The sequence below is a fragment of the Tachypleus tridentatus genome, chromosome 4, assembly GCF_004210375.1.
Source record: "Tachypleus tridentatus isolate NWPU-2018 chromosome 4, ASM421037v1, whole genome shotgun sequence".
Taxonomy (NCBI): Eukaryota; Metazoa; Arthropoda; class Merostomata; order Xiphosura; family Limulidae; genus Tachypleus; species Tachypleus tridentatus.
This window is the reverse complement of record NC_134828.1, coordinates 112741959-112763711: the sequence shown is the minus strand read 5'-3', so window position 1 is coordinate 112763711 and position 21753 is coordinate 112741959. Positions and strand designations below refer to the sequence as shown.

The 21753-nt window shown below is 34.8% G+C and overlaps 1 long non-coding RNA gene across 1 annotated transcript; it reads left to right on the top strand.

Annotated features, from left to right (window-relative positions):
- The first annotated feature begins 2795 nt into the window (after positions 1 to 2795).
- LOC143249892 (uncharacterized) lies at positions 2796 to 8744 on the top strand. Its single transcript, XR_013028024.1, has 3 exons — positions 2796 to 2951; positions 7620 to 7777; positions 8464 to 8744. It is a non-coding gene; the product is annotated as an uncharacterized LOC143249892 (long non-coding RNA).
- Positions 8745 to 21753: the final 13009 nt, after the last annotated feature.

Below are 21753 nucleotides of genomic sequence, written 5' to 3'. Positions count from 1 at the left end.
ATCACTCACTTTCCATGCAAAATAATTTAGAGGTGTGGTCCACCGAAGAAAATCGAACCCCTGATTTTAGGGTTGTAAATTCGAAGACTTACCACTGTCCCAGCAGAGAAGTAATATAGTGAACGCTAAATTTTAGTTTTTAGACAGGTAGGAGTGGATTTATATTCAAATGATTAACAATAATTATCTCAAAAACAACAATGGATCCAGGTAGATCCATACTGGCAAGTCTAGGGTTAAAGTTTCTTTCCATTTTTTACTCAAAGCTTGTGGTGCTTGGAAGTCTTATATCAGATTAAAATACATTTGTTTTTCGTCTTAGATCAAAGATATGTTGAGCTATCTGCTATGTCCACTGTAGGAATCAAACCCTGAATTTTACTGTTGTCAGTACATAGACCTATCGTTGTGCCATTGTTTAAACTAATCTTTGATGGTGACCAGGTGGTTAAGGCACTCGCCTCATAATCTGATGGTTGCCCGGTTCGAATCCTCGTCGCACCAAACATGCTCGGCCTTTTAGCCTTGGAGTGTTATAAATTTACGATCAATCCCACTATTTGTTGGTAAAAGAGTAGCCCAAGAGTTGGCGGTAAGTGGTGATGATTAGCTACCTTTCCTCTAGTCTTACACTGCTAACTTAGGGACGGCTAGCGCAGATAGCCCTACTGCGCGAAATTCATGAACAAATAAACAAACTGTTGGATTAGCAATGATGCTATTAAAAATTGGTTCCTTTTGGAAAGAACACGTAAAGTAAATTTCTTCCAGTGCAAAGTATTCATAAACGCAGATCATAAAGATATGTTCAGCTTAAGTTTTTATAATTTCCAAGATGGCGGTATCTCCTGTACTTAACAACATCAGAAAGACAAAATTGGCTACCATAACTAACGTTATGTTTCAAAACTGACAAGAGGACGTTAATTATAGTATTTGTACAGTTCCGGATCCTATTTTTCAAATGTGGCTTGTTTATTTCTGTGTTAATAAATTTCTGTGTCTTTGTTTTTCTTATTTTGTATAAAAACTTTTATTACGGTAATAAAAGTGGAGTTTATATTGGATTACCACTGCTATCAAAATTGCAGTAATAAAGTGGATTAAATAGAGGATTATATGTTACATTACTGTTGCTATCACATAAGGTAAGCTTTACAAAAATACCGGGGGCGTTAATTATGGACGATATGATATGTGCTGACTTGAGGAACCAGCCAACCTGAAACGGATCTACGATATGACGTGTCCGCACGTGTAATTAAAGTAAGGCGTCTTGTAAAAGGTGAGACATCACAAGGTCAACAGCAGAAGCCGCCTACTGTTGCCCCAGGCAACAGTGTGTAATGTAATAAAACTATCTTTGTCTGGAGGTATAACTTCAGTCACGTGTACACAAGTTTCTTCTTCCACACATCAGTTCAACATCGCGTATCTCAATCACTGAAGAATAAAACAGATGTTTGCGATATTCTACATGGAAATATACTCGCCAAGTCTCCAAACATATCGTCTATGCAATCGGATTACTCACACGAGCGCTAGGAAACAGTCGTTCTTGTACACTAAGTAGTTTGCTGATTGTTTGTTTGTATTTTGAATTTCATGCAAAGCTACACGAGGGCTATCTGCGCTAGTCGTCCCAAATTTAGCAGCGTAAGACCAGAGGGAAGGCAGTTAGTCATCACCACCCACCGCCAACTCTTAGACTACTCTTTTGCCAACGACTAGCGAGATTGACCGTCACATTATAACGCCTCCACGACTGAAAGGGCGAGCATGTTTGGTTTAAGGGGCAATTCAAACCCGAAACCTTCAGATTACGAGTCGAGCGTCCTAACCACCCGGTCATGCTGGGTTTTGCCAGGCAGTGATTGATGGGACTGTTGTTTTGTTATTTTCCCAGTTTTTATAGACCTATGAGTCTCACATCTGTTGTGGGAAAAGTTTTGGAAAGTGACAAAAAATCAAAGTCATTTATTGGATGGTTAATATGATTTATTAAGGGAAATTCTTGCCTTAAAAATACTTTGACATTCTTTCAAAGATTACTGCTAATGTAGATGAATGTAAGAATGAAAATTTGGTGTATTTGAATTTTCACAAAACGCAACATATAAGGTTTGTAAAATAAACATGAGTTAGCAAGTTGTATAGAAGAATGTCTGAAGAAAGCAGAGGGTGGTTACAAATGGGGTTCAGAGTGCAATCAAACTGGATTAATGTCACAAATGGAGCATGTCAAAGTTCAACCCTATGACCTTTACTCATTTCTACTTACATCATGGCACATATGACGAAATGGTCAATAAATTACTTAAATATGCAGATGATATTAAAGTATTTTGTGTTGCTGGCTGTGAAGAGGGTGCTGCTATTTTACAAAAGAATTTGCATCATCTAGTGAGTTGAACAAATAAATGGAAGATGGGTTTAATTATAATAAATACAAGATAATGCATGTGAGTTACCATAATTAAAATAATAAGAGTAATATGGAGTGGAATAACTTTAACAGTGTCATGAAATAAATGGATATTGGTGAAATGGTTGGTCAGTCTCTTAATCTATCCAAGCAGTGAGATGTTGCAAGTGGTGGAGCAAATAAGATTTCAGGTTGTATCTAGGTCGCTGTGCTAATTTTAACCAAACTTTGGGAAATGACAGTTTCGTAAAAAGGACATCTTAATCAGGGTTCACTACCCCTTCATCCTATTGTTTCTGTTATTGAGCATTCATCATCTTCAATATAAGTTAACGTTAACTAAATTTGTAGACGGCGTCACGAGATGAAACACACACACAAACTACATTTTCTATAACGTGGCCAATGACCGTCAACTAATTAATCACGTGAAGACAAAGTAAACAAGTGAACCCTCAGTTCCACAGTGTTTCACCATTACCTGAAAGTGGTTGGTTGCACGCTACTTCCTACGTTGACAGTAATTGTAAGTAAATGGTATAATATATATATATGTGCATATTAAAGTAGTGTTACTATGTAGTTTCGAAAAGGGTCAACTTTGTAAGTAAACACACGGACTACACGCCTGTGTTGAAATGAAACGTGTTCGAAAAATGTGTGTAAACTAAACCTATGTTTTTGAATTTCGCGTAAAGCTACACGAAGGCTATCTGCGCTAGCGGTCCCTAGCTTAGCAGTGTAGAACTAGAGGGAAGGCAGCTAGTCACCACCACACACCGCCAATTCTTTGACTATGTTTTTACTAATGAGTAGTGAGATTGCATAATAACGTCCCCATGGCTGAAAGGACAAGCATGTTTGGTACGATAGGGATTAGAAGCTGTAACCATCAGAATATGTGTCGAGTGCCTTAACCACCTGGCTAAATCAAAATTATATTAATATTAAACTTGTTATATACTGATGTTTAATATTTTTTTTATCAAACTAAAACCGAAAACATAAACTGTCGCAGCTGGATTTAAAAAAAAGTTTGTAATATCTTCTAAAGATTAAAGTACACCGCTGGTACAGCGGGTAAGTCTAGGAATTTACAACGCTAAGATCAAGGGTTTGATTCTCCTCGGTATACTCAGCAGATAGTCCGATGTGGCTTTGCTATTAAAAAACACACACCTAAAGATTAATTGTTGTTTGTTCCTAATCCGATTTCTCAGTTACATAAGGTATCAAAGAGATAAAAGATTTTAGGGAAAACAAAATTGTGCACCGTTTAGAGTTGTAGGTAGGTCTTAAGTAACTGTGCTTATTAGCATGTTTCAAGGAGCATGTTAATAGTGTGTTTATTTTCTATGAATTTCAAGGAGAAAATTCAAAGAAAGGAAATGCCAAAGAAGTTTAACATAACAACAGTTTCATGTACATGAGGCACTCTGAAGTAAACTGGGACGACATTACTAATCGTTAGAAATTCTTAGAAACTAGGCACATTAATTATAATATAAAATTTAAATATCTACATAAATGTTTTGAGTGTAGGTTAGACGTCTTGTTTTTAAAGTACAGGGTGTTCAGAAAGTCACTGTGCAGTTTTGTAATCATATGTTTATTCAGTCTATTTCAAGCCAGCAACTGATAGCAGTGTTTAGAAACAAAATAAGAAGGATCCAGGTCTGTATTGATGACAACGGGGGTCTCTTTCAACATTGTTTATAATTGTCATTCATGTTTACCTCCTGTATTCTATATTGAAACATGTCTGTTAATAAATATATAAGTGCACAGTGACTTTCCGAACACCCTGTATATGCTGACCGCTTCTTCAGTTTCGCTGCTTCTATTGCTCGACGTAGCTATAAATAAACTAATTTATTTGTTAAATTTTGTTGAAGTTGAATCATATACCTACATTTCTGATACGTGTTTAAAGAAAAGTTTGAAATTAGACAGAACCTTAATGCTACAACTAATATTTCTCTTATATAAACATTTATCACAACACAAGCTATAATACTCTCCAACAACCGTTGTGCTATAATACTCTCCAACAGCCGTTGTTTTAAAACTGCAAATATTCTTCCTGTTTGTTTTGAATTTCGCGCAAAGCTACTCGAGGGCTATCTGTGCTAGCCGTCCCTAATTTAGCAGTGTAACACTAGAGGGAAGGCAACTAATCATAACCATCCACTGCCAACTCTTGGGCTACTCCTTTACCAATGCATAGTGTGATTGAACATCACATTATAACGCCCCCACGGCTAAGAGAGTGAGCATGTTTGGTGTAACGGGGATTTGAACACCACTCGGATTACGTATCGAGTGCCTTAACCGCCAGGCCTCCTGTTGGTTTTCTCACCCATTTTAATTCAAACCAAGACTAGAACGAGGTAGGTTGTACCATTTTTTTACTCGATGTTTCATATTTTTTAAAAACCTGAATATAACTTATTTACTAAGCTTTATAAATTATAGTTGAATTCTATGGTATCAATATAGTAATTGTTGACTGTTTGGCTATTCAATTGTATATATAAAGCCTAAAAATGTTTGTTCCATATCCTCCACGTGCGAAATTTTAAAAAGATTAGAAACCTTATATCCAGCAGCAACCGAGTTCAAAGGTCATAACTAGAAGAGATAATTAATTGCTCTACGTCTTTTCTTAGTTTGTGTATTTTAAGAAAAATAAATGTGATAACTTTCATTATATCTGTGTAGTCTATATGCATATATAAGGTACATAATAATTGAAATTGACTGATTATTACAAAATACTAGTCTACTGATACAACCAAGACAGGGTCACTCCCTAATGACTAAAGGTCAGTTTTATGTTATTGGATACAGTAGCATGAGTGCACGTGCACCGCAGATAATACAAATTATGTAATGTTAGTTAGGCACCACTGGAGGATATATGTGTGTGTTTTCTTACAGCAAAGCCACATCGGGGTATCTTCTGAGCCCAGCGAGGGGAATCGAACCCCTGATTTTAGCCTTGTAAGTCCGTAGACGTACTGCTGTACTAGCGGGGGGACTACTGGAAGGTCAATATATAATAAAAAGTAATGTATACATATATATATAAATACGATTTGCCCCTGAAGAAGAAAAGTCTAATTTCCGAAAGCGCTCGGGTTATAGGGTTTCTAGTTCATTTTTATCAAGACTTGTAATATTTACTAAAGGTCTATCAAACTTAGTGAAGATACTATTAGTACGAAAACTAATATTAATTTTTGTTTTATTTTCTTAGAATATCTTAAGTTGAAGGTAGTTGTATCAATGAAATGGTATCCATAAAACTAATCTATAACTGAGTAACTTAAATTGGTATTAGAAAACACATTTCGGTTTTCACTATTAAAACATTAGCCTGTTGTTTATCCTAACCTATGCCTTGAATCATAACAGTGAGTAAAGTTTCGTGTCCGTATTTGAAAATGTTCAGAATATTCCCTTTTAATTTCCTGAATCAATAAGTGGTTTCGTGTATGAAATTAAGACAGAATTTTTAAATTTCGTGTTTTTCACAATTAGTATGTTTGGACAACGTTGGTCCATTTTGTTGTTCGTATGGTATATTGTATGTAAACTAATAATACTGTATTATTAATATATTCAGTACATATTATAGAACTGAATTGCTTTTCCAAGGTTCAAGAAATATATATGATATAGAGACACGATAACAAGGAAGTGTTATAATTTGAGTTACGTGACAGAAATAACAGTTAACATACTATGTAGCATAACAACATGGGTGATAACTCAATGCTGTCTGTCCAAACGTGTTGCTTGTGAAACACAATGCATGTAGGAGAGAAACATCACTTTTTAGAAATCTACATGTTTATAGTCCAATGTTTGTAAAATTTATAAAATTAAATAAATCACTCAATTACACCCAGCTGGGTGTTTTCACTCACCTTTGTCGTAGTTTGTAATGTTTCCTTCTTAAATTTCTGATATAGACGAATTTGCTTCCGCATATTGGTTCAAACTTGACACATTACATCGTAATGAATTGAACATTAGTATGTGATACAAATTAATAAATGTAGTTAACCATTTAAGAAACATAATAGTATAGCAATTACATTACATACAAATACAGTGACGATAGAAATGAAAACAACAACAACCCTGCATTAACAGTTATGGAATTCTCTTCACAACCCGTCGAAGAGTAACCAATAAGTTAATACAATACGTTATAGTTAAACCAGATACAATAGCAACAATAAATAGGTAACTACTTCTAACCACGTGTCCTCATCCTTACAAGATTCACTTGTATACAAGTACAATAATACATTATAGTTAAACCAGGTACAATAGCAACAATAAATATGTAACTACTTCTAACCACGTGTCCTCATCCTTACAAGATTCGCTTGTATACAAGTACAATAATACATTATAGTTAAACCAGATACAATAGCAACAATAAATAGGTAACTACTTCTAACCACGTGTCCTCATCCTTACAAGATTCGCTTGTATACAAGTACAATAATACATTATAGTTAAACCTGATACAATAGCAACAATAAATAGGTAACTACTTCTAACCACGTGTCCTCAACCTTACAAGATTCACTTGTGTACAAGTACAATACATTATAGTTAAACCAGATACAATAGCAACAATAAATAGGTAACTACTTCTAACCACGTGTCCTCATCCTTACAAGATTCACTTGTATACAAGTACAATAATACATTATAGTTAAACCAGGTACAATAGCAACAATAAATAGGTAACTACTTCTAACCACGTGTCCTCATCCTTACAAGATTCACCTATATACAAGTACAATAATACATTATAGTTAAACCAGGTACAATAGCAACAATAAATAGGTAACTACTTCTAACCACATGTCCTCATCCTTACAAGATTCACTTCTATACAAGTACAATACATTATAGTTAAATCAGGTACAATAGCAACAATACATAATTACTTGTACCTATGTGTTCTCCTTATATGTAAGTAGGTAAATAATTCGTTGATTTAAAGATAGGTCATTGTTTCTCTATATTTGATTTATCTTCAAAGTGAAAGAAATAAAACAAAGTCCCGCATTTTACTTGTGAAATTATATTTATATACCTTGGAACACGAAAGCTGTTGGCTACGTTTACTAAAGTTGTCCAATAATTTTATTTTACTTAAAATAAACAGGAAGTTTGGAGTCAACACAGAAGGATACCATCATGAAGCAAACACTGTTGACTCTTGTTGTTATTGTGTCTATAACAATCTGTTGGTTTGTGGCAATGTGCACTGAAGCAAAACGCAGTGAATCTCCTTTTCCAGTATGTTCTGCGAGATTCGAGTCCGTAAGTAGCCCGTTTTTCAGATGTCAATGTTTTTTACTCAATGCATATGTAGCCGATTATAGCGTAAGAAACCAATTAAAGTAATACAATAAGCTTTAAAATAAGTTACTTTAATGAACCTACAGACTGACAAAACGTTTAATATTTCTTAATACTTAAACATCAGATACATTACGCGCACGAACTGTACACAAATACACGCCTCACCGTTTTTTTCTGTATTCAAATTAATTATCTACATTTACTATTAGTTAGCGTTTACGCAGCTTTAACTTTATTTAAAGCCGTTCAAATTAAGACTTATCTACGGTTTATAAAGATATTCTTACACCATTAAACATGTATTAATCGACAACTTATTAATCAGAGTTACTGTTTCACGTGCCAGAGTTTTCTGACTGATTGTGCTCATGTCTGTTTTTAACTACTAGATATACAAGCATAAAGCAAGTTGTATGACACGTATATCTAGAGCGAAGAAATATCGAGAGATTGATTTTAGAAACAAACAACAAGACACATGCTGAATAAAAATACACTTCATGTATTTAAGTGATTAAATATATGTGTAAAATACAAAATACAAACTGATGATTTAATATACGTAAGTTTTACCTATGTAGGGATATCTGTTGTTAGACTTACATTGTTCTGGTTATTAATAAAATATATAATTTTTCATTCAGTGCCTCAACCGCCCTTGCTGTATTCCTTATGACTGCAGTCTCGGTAAATGTATTTGAAAAGGAAAAAAAAAAAGTACCCTTAAGGTGATATCGACACTTTGAAAATGGAGAAACAACTCTGTTTTAATCATATATCTTCTAAATGTTATATGTATTAATGATCCATTATTGAACGTAATCAAAATGTTGTGTTTTTATTAATAACATAGTGTTTCTCAATAATTATTCCTGTATGTTCTGTATACATTTTTTAAGACAAATAAAACAGTGTTTAACTTTCACTACAATGTTTTTTCTTTGTTAAATCAAGCTTACTCGGATAAGAAAGAATTCGAATTCACTACGACTGATTTAGGAACTTGTTTCTTTAGGTTATAAAACAACGATTCATTACCAGTAATATAATCAGAAGAACCTATAAAAAGAATAAACCTCGTGTTTTACATTGTAATAAATTACCGGCAGTTTGATGAGAAGAACCTATAAAAATAAGGGACCCGGTGTTTCATGTTGTAATAAATTACCAGCAATATGATCAGAAGAACCTATAAAAATAACATATTTCGGCAAGCCTGTCGGGGATCATGACAAACCCTGGGCACCTCATTTTACCTGCGAGCACTGCAAAAAACCCTAGAAGGTAAGACGGACAATTTTTGTTTGCTTGAATAGTAAGATTTTATATTATACATATTTTGGACCTTTTAAAATTTGGTGTACCTCAAAAAGGAATACAACAACGTCAAGACCTTGCTAGAATCTTGAAGTATGATGAGTATGGCTGGGAGGTTATCGGAGACTTCAAAATGGTGTCATTCCTGATGGATCTCCAAGGAGGCTTTACCAAGTTTCCCTTTTGTCTTTGCCTTTGGGACAGTAGGGACACCACAGCGCACTACAACGGGAAGCACTGGGCACAACGGACCAAGTTCTCTGTGAGGAAGCCCAAAGTCAAGTGTGAGCCACTAGTGGACCTCCAAAAGGTGTTGTTCCCACCATTACACATAAAACTGGGTCTTATGAAACAATTTGTCACAACTCTTAAGAAGGAGTCTGCAGCCTTCAAGTACTTTCGAGACTTCTTCCCTAAGCTGTGTGAGGCAAAGGTCAAAGCTGGTGTTTTTGTTGGACCACAAATAAGGAAAATTTTGGAGTACACAGAATTCCCTAAGAAGCTCAGTAGGAAGGGAAAAAAAGCTTGGGGCAGCTTTGTCACAGTGGTTCGGGGCTTCTTGGGCAATCACAAGCCTGAAGATTATGTGGAACTGGTTGAGGTTAGGGTGAAGAACTACAGCAAAATGGGCTGCAGGATGTCCCTGAAAGTACATATCCTTGACGCTCATCATGATAAATTCATGGAGAACATGGTAGCATACTCAGAGGAGCAAGGCGAGCACTTGCACCGAGATATACTGGACTTTGAACGTTGCTACCAAGGAGTGTATAGCGAAAACATGATGGGAGGCTATATTTGGGGGATGATACGTGAAAGTGATTTACATTACAGTCGCAAATCATGAGAAACTATTCACTTCTAAACATTCTTGTTCATTTTTGTATAACTTTAGTATAAATACATGTAAATCTTGAGTCATATGTTGTTTTATTCAGACCTTGTGTAAATGAAAATGTGCAAATTTGCCCGATTTTACATAGAAAATAGGTTAATTTCTAAATTTCAGTATCCAGGTCACAAAAGCAAAGTTTAAAGGGAATAATGGCCATTTTGTGTACTTTTACAACATAAGCAATTAAGAAATAACACAAGCTATCCAGGAACAAAATTTGTGTTACATAGCGTAACTAGAGCATTTTCACTTTCAATGTTTTTTTCCCCTTTCTCATTTTTTTTTATTTGGGTGGAAAGTTAAAAATCCTTCAAATGTAATAGATGATAATTGTATACCCACACCTATATGAGAGCTGCTTCTTACGACATGTCTGTAGTTAAACTGTATTCTAAGTTTACTACAGTGTACGTTCTTTGTCATGATAAAATTGAAACTTGGGCCTGATCTGACATACAGTTTATAAAGATGTCAAGGAACTCGCAGTGTTAGGACACATCACAAAGGAAGATAAGGTTACGTACTACCATCATGCTCCCCAGTGTTTCCCGGATGTACAAGGTGTTCCACAGATAGACGATTCAGTGAAAGGAAACGGTTGCTAATTAGGTCTTTATGACTCTCTGGTCATATCCTCAGCACAAAACAATTTGTCTACCAGATGTCGAAATATAACGGAATTTGAGGAGTTTAGAATTAACACTGGTGAATATGGAGTCAGCGAAATCATTTTCTCGTATTAAATCCGTAACGGATTTTCATTATAAAAGTCGGGTATATTCATCACGTTGCATGTTCAGGTTTTGTTGACCTTTATAACGTGTTTATGATCACGGTTTTTGTTGCACAATATCATGAAAATTGAATACTAAGAATGTTTCACAAAACATTTAAATGAAATTCTATATGTTCTATATTTATTTACACCATATCGCTCTGCAGTCAGGGTTAAATGGATTGCATAAACGTTCTGAATTTGAATGTAGAGATAGGTTATATATGTATGAAATGTTGTTGATTTCAACGAACAGAGATTTAATTACTGTAATTGCGAATGATTTGATAATACAAGCATATGTGTTTTCTTATGACAAAGCCACATCGGGCTATCTGTTGAGACCACCGAGGGGAATCGAACCCCTAATTTTAGCGCTATAAATACGTAAACATACCGCCGTATTAACGGGGGACAATATTGAGTATACACTAAAGGTTGATATTTGTAATGATGTGTGTGTTTTGTTATAACAAAGCCACATCGGGCTATCTGCTGAGACCACCGAGGGGGGTATTGATGAGAAAGGTTTAGTAGTAAGTGTTTAACTGGAATATTCAGGTTTAAACAGAAAACATACTAATGCTGGGCATTTTATACACCTAGGACTTTAAAAGATGTTAGACCGATTGCTGTTCACGTATTATAATCCCATTTCAGAGATAAACAATTATTTTTTTTTTAATTTTCTTTGTTTGTTTGAATTTTGCGCAAAGCTACTCAAGGACTATCTGCGCTAGCCGTTCCTAATTTTGCCGTCCCTAGCTGCCTTCCCTCTAGTCATCACCACCCACCGCCAACACTTGGGATACTCTTTATACCAACGAATAGTGAGATTGACCGACACATTATGACGCACCCACGGCTGAAACGGCAAGCATGTTTGGTGCGATGGGGATTCGAACCCGCGACCCTCATATTACGTGTCGAACGCCTTAACCCACCTGGCCATTTGTTTTTAAAGTAATGCATAATTTCCTTATATAGTTAGTGTTATATCTTGTGGTGCAGATCTTACAGGATTACTTACCTGGGGGATACTGTATTATAATACATGAACAAGGCTTCTTTATTGAATTTTATAATTTTTGTTTCATTTAAGTTTTTGTTAAAATAAATTTTAACAACCGTCCCTTCTGTTCAGTATTACACTGTCAGTCATCGGGCACTTTTTTTTAGTAACAGTAAAACATTATATATTTATATACAAAAATTACACTCTGCATTTAAGATCTGTGCGGGCTTTATAAGAGAAACGGTCAAATTATAATTTTCCCTATGCTTTTTTCGTGTTGAATTTCACTCAGAGCTACGTGAAGGCAAATAGAGCAGATATGATATAAACATCTCTAATTTTGAAATGATCGACCAGAAGAGGGCAGCTAGTCAATCAAACCCGTCTCGTCAGTTGTTAAGCTACTTTTGTCTGACTGAATATTTGAGAATGACTGTCAACCTTATAACGCATCCATAGCTCCTGAATATGAAACACGATTAAAAAACAAACAAACTGTAACAGAACACAAACGAAGGAGTCATACATTAGTTGTCCCGCAATCTAACCACTTGGCGAAACGTTCATTTTCATATGTGTTAACCAGTGAACCACACACTGGCAGTGATATTTTTAAATATAATATGAACATTCTTAAAATAAATTTTAAACTTGAAAAGCAAAGATAAAGCCTGCCAGATTAAAACTTTAAAGAAAAAATTAAGAGAGGTTAAAAAAAGCCTAGTCCTCTAAACTTTATCAAAATTTATCAAACGTAGCAATAGAGCTTTGAATAAGATTAGAAATAAACAGACACGTAAATTTAATAATCTCAAAAGTAAAGACGTGGACACATGTTATGAGATTCCCAGTTAATATTATTCATAATTTATTGTGGCCCGGCATGGCCAGGCGTTCGACTCGTAATTTGAGGGTCGCGGTTTCTAATCCCTGTCGCACCAAACATGCTCGCCCTTTCACCTGGGAGGGCGTTATAATATGACGGTCAATCCAACTATTCGTTGGTAAAAGAGTGGCCCAAGAATTGGCAGTGGGTGGTGCAGATAAATTAGGGACTGCTAGCGCAGATAGCTCTTGAGTAGCTTTGCACGAAATTCAAAACAAACCATAATTTATCAGACTACAGATTGTTTTATGATGAGATAAGAGTCTTAACCGTAGGGTTACGATTTGCTATCCTTTCCTGAAAAATTAATACGAAGTATGATTTTTTTAGATTATAAAATACTTTTATTTGATGTAAAATTTGGAAAATGATGTGCAGAATTTTAATCATATTAAAATTGAAGCGACTCGTTGCGCCCTCTAGAAGGTTACTAGATTTTACACCATAAGACAAATAATAGACATTTAAGCAAGTATCAAAGCCAGGTTGTGAAAGCTTTACAAAACGTCAAGCACATTGTAATCACTAATTACAACCAAATGAAGGTAATAGGATTGTAATTTTATAAAAATGCATATTACATTAACAAACCGGATGCTATTCTAAGTGAGTCAGAAAAGGTTTTGAACTTTAGAGGTGATCCAATAGTAAGCAAATAATCCAAACGTATGAGATATTGTTTAAATTTAAAGAAGGTGGCTTCACAATGGAAGAAATTTACAAAAAAATCAGGCTTATTGTGTGTTTTTATATAGACTCCCAAGCTTCACTAACAGAAATTACCAGCTGGATCAATTGATTGTAGTATAACAGGACATTATTTACAGGTAAGAATCACATTAAAAATATACTCTTCAAAAAAAGAAACGCAAAAGGCAAAATATGAGACAAATTGTTAACAAGTTTATTCCGGGTAGTTCTGTATGACATGTGTGAAACTTTGCACATTCACTGCTGAACATCCAAAGTCTGTAAAGGCGAAGTCCACGCTCACTAGTTGACGTTTAACGTCACTCAACGTCAATAACGAGTATGCCCCCAGTGAGCATCAATAACTGCTTGGCATCTCCTTCCTATGGAAGCAATGAGATGACGAATCACATCCTGTGGAATGGCTATCCACTCAGCCTGCAAAGCTGCTGCAAGCTGAGGTCAAGTCTGCGGTTGAGGTTGTCGCCGTCGCAGACGTCGGTCCAACTCGTCTCAAAGATGTTCGATGGGGTTTAAATCTGGTGATCTGGAGGACCAGGGAAGAACGTTGATGTTGTGGTGTCTCAAGAAGACAGTGGTGAGTCGGGCTGTGTGAGGACGGGCGTTGTCATGTTGAAAAACGTCGTTGACGTTCACCATGATGGGTTGCATATGGGGCCTAAGAATCTCGTCGACGGTTGCGTACGGTCTGATCGGAAATCCTACGCAGCTCTGGTATGGTTGAGGCAGTAGACGTCGCAGTGGTGGTCCTATCCCAAAGGTGACGTAACCGGATGTTGCGATCTTATGCGGGCGTGGTCACACGAGGTCTGCCAGATCGTGGACGGTCACGAGTTGATCCATGTTGTTGGTGACGATTCCATAGCCTTGTGATGGTGCTTGGGTGGACATTCACAGCTCTGACAACATCTGATCGAGATTCGCCTGCTTCCAAGCGACCAGTGGCGTTGTTGCGTTGTGCTTCAGTCAGTCTTGGCGTAACTGTATTGCGTGTCGGTGGCTTAACACTGAGCTATGGAAACCGAGAACCCGTCACTTTTATCGGGATTTTGCACATGTTGCACTTGCAGAACATGCAGATCTCTCAAACAAATTTATTGGACATGCATGCGTTTTGGCAAAAAATCCGATGTTTTCCTCCGTTTTCAAAGTTCACAACTTTTATTGTCATTTTAGTCTGACAATCAGTGCCTTAACACGTGTAACATCACATACTCTGAGGTTGTAACGTTATTACATAACGTTAAAATAAAAAAAAAATATCCCTTTTGCGTTTATTGTTTTGAAGAGTATATATATTTATTTAAATACCAAGAATATGCAGTCAGTGGCAGTATGACACAGATTGCACTCGATAAAAGCTTACAAGGAATAAGTTTGATGTGTTTTGATTTTCGCGCAAAGCTACACGAGAGCTATCTGCGTTAGCTATCCCTAATTTAGCTCTGATTAAGATTAGAGGAATGACAGCTAGTCATCACCACCCACCGCCAACTCTTGGGATACTCTTTTATCAACGAATAGTAGGATTAACCGTCACATTATAACGTTCCCACGGCTGAAAGGGCAAGCATGTTCGGTGTGACAGGAATTTGAACCCAAACCCTCAGATTACGAGTCAAATGCCTTAACCTCCTGGCCACGCCAGGCCAAGTGGAATAACACTAAAATATGTTTAATAACAAAATATCAAATGTGAATTAAAGTCATATTTTTTATAATTACAGTCGTTTATAAATAAAATCTCACTCGAAACTCGTTTGGTTAATTACTTAGAAAGTTGCTATCAATAAATTATATATTCATTGCCTAATTATGAAAATTGCTATTTACAAACTACATAGTAGCTGCTCAACTGCAAATCATTGCAAGTTTTAAACTTCACAAGAAAATAAGAACTGGAGTGAATAGAAATGGACTTGGTATATTGGCGAAACATCACTAGACCAGACTATATTGGCTGTAAGACTTCACTGATAGGCCAGCAGTGTTTAAACTGAAGCTTCAAAGGACAGCTTTCGAGTCGAGTGATGATAACCTAAATCACGAATTACGTTGCTAGTGGAGAATCCCAACATTGTTGACGTCCATGGAGTCACGCACTCAATGTTGCAGCTGTGCTATTGTGTTCTGATAGAAGTAGCGGACGTAGACAGAACTTCTGAGCTAACATCATTCATTTATACAGTTACTTACAAACCTCACCACAATTCTCTCTCGCAATAAAATTCGAAATATTTTACTTTAGTGCAATGTTCCATGTTGAATAGTCCTCACACGATTTACCATAGGTGACAAACAAGCAAACACAAAAATACAACTTACATCTGCACAAAATTTCTGTTTATTGTCAACTTCCTTTAAACCTACTTCTTAACTATTCTGTTGTAATTTTATTTAAGTTGTATGTATCTTCATTAATAACAATTGGTTTATTAACCTGTACTTTTGTTAAAGTACATCTCATCAAAGTTTCCTTGTTAAGTTTATTTGTTGTAATTTCATTATCAATAACAAGTGGTTTAATACTCTATAATTAGTAAAGTACATATCATCTTAAAATTACTTACAATCTTCAAAAGTTTCTTTACCCAACATGCAATGTTGTTGGATATTAACAGTTCGTATTAACTTTATTCAGTCTTTATGATTTTTAAATTATGCTTTTGTCTATCTTCTTACAATTGATTTCTTTATGAAAAACCCTCCTTCTATAAGATATTTATAGTTCAATGTCATCTTCGCCCTCACTAAACATCATTGTTAACACTTCCATATGTTTTATAAAGACTTAAAGTTTGCCCACAGCTTATGTCAGGTTATGTTAAAAGTCTGTTTTATCGTAACAGCATTTCAAAGTAATAAACAATTATACAATATACCTAGTGAATTTGTTCATAACGTAATCCAATACATGGTAAAAAAAACTCATTGTTTATTAGCATTTTGTTGTAGTATTGTTTAAACAACCTATAAACAAATGTAATTTTCAATATTATTAGTTGACTTCACTTCTCTTACAGTAAAGCCACATCGGGCTATCCGCTGTGCTCAGAGAAGGGAATCGAACCCGTAGCTAAGCTTTCGTATATCCGAAGACTTATCTCTGTCCCCTTGTTATTATCTATTAACATATCAAGTTTAATCATTATTTACCCAAGACACAAACCTGTTCTTTATTAATAATAGTAAAATAATACCTATACATAAAGGAAACATTTTATGCAATAATAAACAGAAAATAATTGGTTACCAGTACACATATTTAAGAACCTCCACACACAATATTCATAAATCACTTTATGTAGTCCATTAATTTTAGTTAACTTACAATCATTTCCATTCTAGTTTTGGACAACGCACGGTTCCAAGACGTATGCTGTTGTGAGTCTTTGTAAATACCAAACGTGATGCAACAATATTACTTTGGTATGCACTCATAACTCATATTTAAAGCTTTGTAATACTTTAAATAAAACCATGATTTATCCGGTATTTTCACATAATATAACATGTACTTTACTAATATAATAATATATAGGATGACATAGATCAACTTTCTTTTACTAATATAATAATATGTAGGATGACATAGATCCACTTTTGGTTTTACTAATATAATAATATATAGGATGGCATAGACCCACTTTCTTTTTTTACTAATATAATAATATATAGGATGACATAGATCCCTCTTTTTTTTACTAATATAATATAATTATATTATATTATAATATAATTACTAATATAAAGCTTTGTAATAATTTAAATAAAACTATGATTTATCCGGTATTTTCACATAATATAACATGTACTTTACTAATATAATAATATATAGGATGACATAGATCAACTTTTTTTTACTAGTATAATAATATATAGGATGACATAGATCCACTTTTTTTTTTACTAATATAATAATATATAGGATGACATAAATCCATCTTTTTTTTACTAATATAATAATATATAGGATGACATAGATCCACTTTTGTTTTTACTAATATAATAATATATAGGACGACATAGATCAACTTTTTTTACTAATATAATAATATATAGGATGACATAGATCAACTTTTTTTTACTAGTATAATAATATATAGGATGACATAGATCAACTTTTTTTTACTAATATAATAATATATAGGATGACATAATCCACTTTTTTGTTTACTAATATAATAATATATAGGATGACATAAATCAACTTTTTTGTTTACTAATATAATAATATATAGGATGACATAAATCCATCTTTTTTTTACTAATATAATAATATATAGGATGACATAGATCCACTTTTGTTTTTACTAATATAATAATATATAGGACGACATAGATCAACTTTTTTTTACTAATATAATAATATATAGGATGACATAGATCAACTTTTTTTTACTAATATAATAATATATAGGATGACATAGATCCACTTTTTTGTTTACTAATATAATAATATATAGGATGACATAAATCAACTTTTTTGTTTACTAATATAATAATATATAGGATGACATAGATCCACTTTCTTTTTTTTACTAATATAATAATATAGAGGATGACATAGATCCACTTTTTTGTTTACTAATATAATAATATATAGGATGACATAAATCCACTTTTTTGTTTACTAATATAATAATGTATAGGACGACATATATCAACTTTTTTGTTTACTAATATAATAATATATAGGATGACATAGATCCACTTTCTTTTTTTTACTAATATAATAATATAGAGGATGACATAGATCCACTTTTTTGTTTACTAATATAATAATATATAGGATGACATAAATCCACTTTTTTGTTTACTAATATAATAATGTATAGGACGACATAGATCCACTTTTGTTTTTACTAATATAATAATATATAGGATGACATAGATCCACTTTTTTGTTTACTAATATAATAATGTATAGGACGACATAGATCAACTTTTTTTTACTAATATAATAATATATAGGATGACATAGATCCACTTTTTTGTTTACTAATATAATAATATATAGGATGACATAGATCCACTTTCTTTTTTTTACTAATATAGTAATAATGACGGCCAATCCCAATATTAGGTTGGTAAAAGAGTAGCCCAAGAGTTGGCGGTGGGTGATGATGACTAGCTGCCTTCCCTCTAGTCTTACACTACTAGATTAGGGACGTCTAGAGCAGATAACTCTCGTGTAGCTTTGCGCGAAATTCAAAAATAAACGTCCCTCGCTGGAACAGCGGTAGTGTCTTCGATCTCACCTCCTTAAAGATAAAATCTACAGACAAGACAAATTCGATTACAAAAAAGTAAATTGGCAGGAAATTCAAAAAGTATTATACAACATACTACCAGATAAAGTTAAACATACAGCTAACAACGAATCAGAAATTGATAATTATAGTCAAATAATCAGGGAGTGCCGACTAAAAGCGGCTACGGACACTGTACCAAAACAACAACGTATAACCCTTAACAACGCATGGAAACTAACCAAACAACTATTAACAATGATAAAACAACGAAGACAATTAAGAAGACAGTTCATGATAACAAGAGATCAAAAAATAAAAACACAAATAAACAGTATGAGAAATAAAATCAGAGCAGAAATTAAACTGTTAAAACAAGAAAAATGTGATAACTTGTGCTCCTAACTTACTAATCAAACTGACTCCAGGAAGTTTTGGTCGCACTTTAAAAGATTCACAAATGAACCCACGACAAGAAAATACCCAACACTGGAACATAACAACACCTTAGTGCGCACCAACAAAGAAAAAGCAGAATCCTTCAGATACCAACTACAAAACACATAACGACCCAGACATGAACAACACTTTCTAAAACAAACAACCATGTAACAAATAACATAGAATTATGTAAACCATACTTTACAATCAATATTATTAACAATAATACTGATAATATTTATGATTATAATACTCTAGTGATCACCAAAAAAATCACATTAACTGAACTCAAACAAGCAATCAATAATTCAAAAACTAAATCACCAGGAAATGATGGCACACAAAAAATTCTTCTAAAAAAAAACACTCCAAAATTATTTGACCACCTATTAGCTATCTTTAATTTATCTTTCTACTCTGGATACATCCCAGTTTATTGGAAGCAAGCCAATATATTAATGTTCCACAAAGAAGGTAAACCAGCTAATAAGCCCAACAGTTATCGACCAATCAGCCTGACCAGCTGTGTAGGTAAAATTCTTGAAATAATAATAAGTAATAGACTCTCCACATTTTTGGAGGTTACTTCGATGTCGAGAAAGCATTCGACACTGTATGGTACAATGGTCTTCGGTTCAGTATGTACGAAACGGGGCGAACATATGGAATTATTCACTGGTTATCTAATTTTTGGAGAATAGAAAATGCAGAGTAAACCGAGAGGGAACTTTCTCTGTGTTGTTCACTCCAGAAGCTGGCGTCCCTCAAGGAGGGGTAGTTAGCCCTATTCTCTTCATTATGTATGTAAATAATATGTCATTTAAAGACCCAATCCATTGATACTTGTCACAGTTCGCTGATGATGTAGCAATTTGGAAAAGTGCCCCAATACCAGAAATTGCAGCCCCTAACTTATAACCACAACTAAACAGAATAAGTGAATACTGCTAAAAATATAGAATCAAAATAAACACAGCAAAGACACAATTAGTAATATTTTCAAAATTAACGAAACATCAAAAAACACAACCACAGATCTACATGAACCGAGAACTTCTACAAACAGCTACATCTGCAAAAATGTTAGGGTTAACATATGATTCTAAACTTACCTGGATAAAACATGTAAATAACATAAAAACAAAAATTTGGCGAACAATAAACTATGCTAGGAATCTAACTGGTAAAAATTATGGAACAACAGCTGAAAAAAAAATTAAAATGTACAAAACATATATAAGACCAGTAGCAGACGATGCAGCTCCTGCATGGATTAACGTAAGTAAAAAACAATTGCAAATCAAACTACAATGACAACAGAATACATTAATTACAACAGCATATAGAGTACCCAAAACAACTTCCTCAAAGTTCATACACAAATACTTTAATACACAAACAATACCAGATAGACTTCTACATAGTACAATAAAATATTTTGATAAAAATTGGAGAAAAAATGAGTTGTTATGTAAAGTACACAGATATTGCATATACGATGAAGAGAGTTCTGAACACCTCTCCCCGATAAACTTATACATTAGATCATTAAGTTAAAATTAAGTAAAAATAATATACTCTTCAAAAAAAGAAACGCAAAAGGCAAAATTTGAGACAAATTGTTAACAAGGTTATTCCGGGTAGTTCTGTATAACATGTGTGAAACTTCGCACATTCACTGCTGAACATCCAAAGTCTGCAAAGGCGAAGTCCACACTCACTAGTTGAAGTTTAACGTCACTCAACGTCAATAACGAGTATGCCCCCCGTGAGCATCAATAAGTGCTTGGCATCTCCTGCCCATGGAAGCGATGAGATGACGAATCACATCCTGTGGAATGGCTGTCCACTCAGCCTGCAAAGCTGCTGCAAGCTGAGGTAGAGTCTGTGGTTGAGGTTGTCGCCGTTGCAGACGTCGATCCAACTCGTCCCAAAGATGTTCGATGGGGTTTAAATCTGGTGAGCTGAAGGGCCAGGGAAGAACGTTGATGTTGTGGTGTCTCAAAAAGACAGTGGTGAGACGGGCGTTGTCATGTTGAAAAACGTCGTTGACGTTCACCATGATGGGTTGCACATGGGGCCTAAGAATCTCGTCGACGGTTGCGTACGATCTGATCGGAAATCCTACGCAGCCCTGGTATGGTTGAGGCAGTAAACGTCGCAATGGTGGTCCTATCCCGAAGGTGACGTAACCGGATGTAGCGATCTTGTACGGGCGTGGTCACACGAGGTCTGCCAGATCGTGGACGGTCACAAGTTGATCCATGTTGTTGGTGACGATTCCATAGCCTTGTGATGGTGCTTGGGTGGACATTCACAGCTCTGACAACATCTGATCGAGATTCGCCTGCTTCCAAGCGACCAGTGGCGTTGTTGCGTTGTGCTTCAGTCAGTCTTGGCGTAACTGTATTGCGTGTCGGTGGCTTAACACTGAGCTATGGAAACCGAGAACCCGTCACTTTTATAGGGATTTTGCACATGTTGCACTTGCAGAACATGCAGATCTCTCAAACAAATTTTTTGGACACGAATGCGTTTTGGCGAAAAATTCGATGTTTTCCTCCGTTTTCAAAGTGTACAACTTTTATTGTCATTTTGGTCTGACAATCAGTGCCTTAACATGTGTAACATCACATACTCTG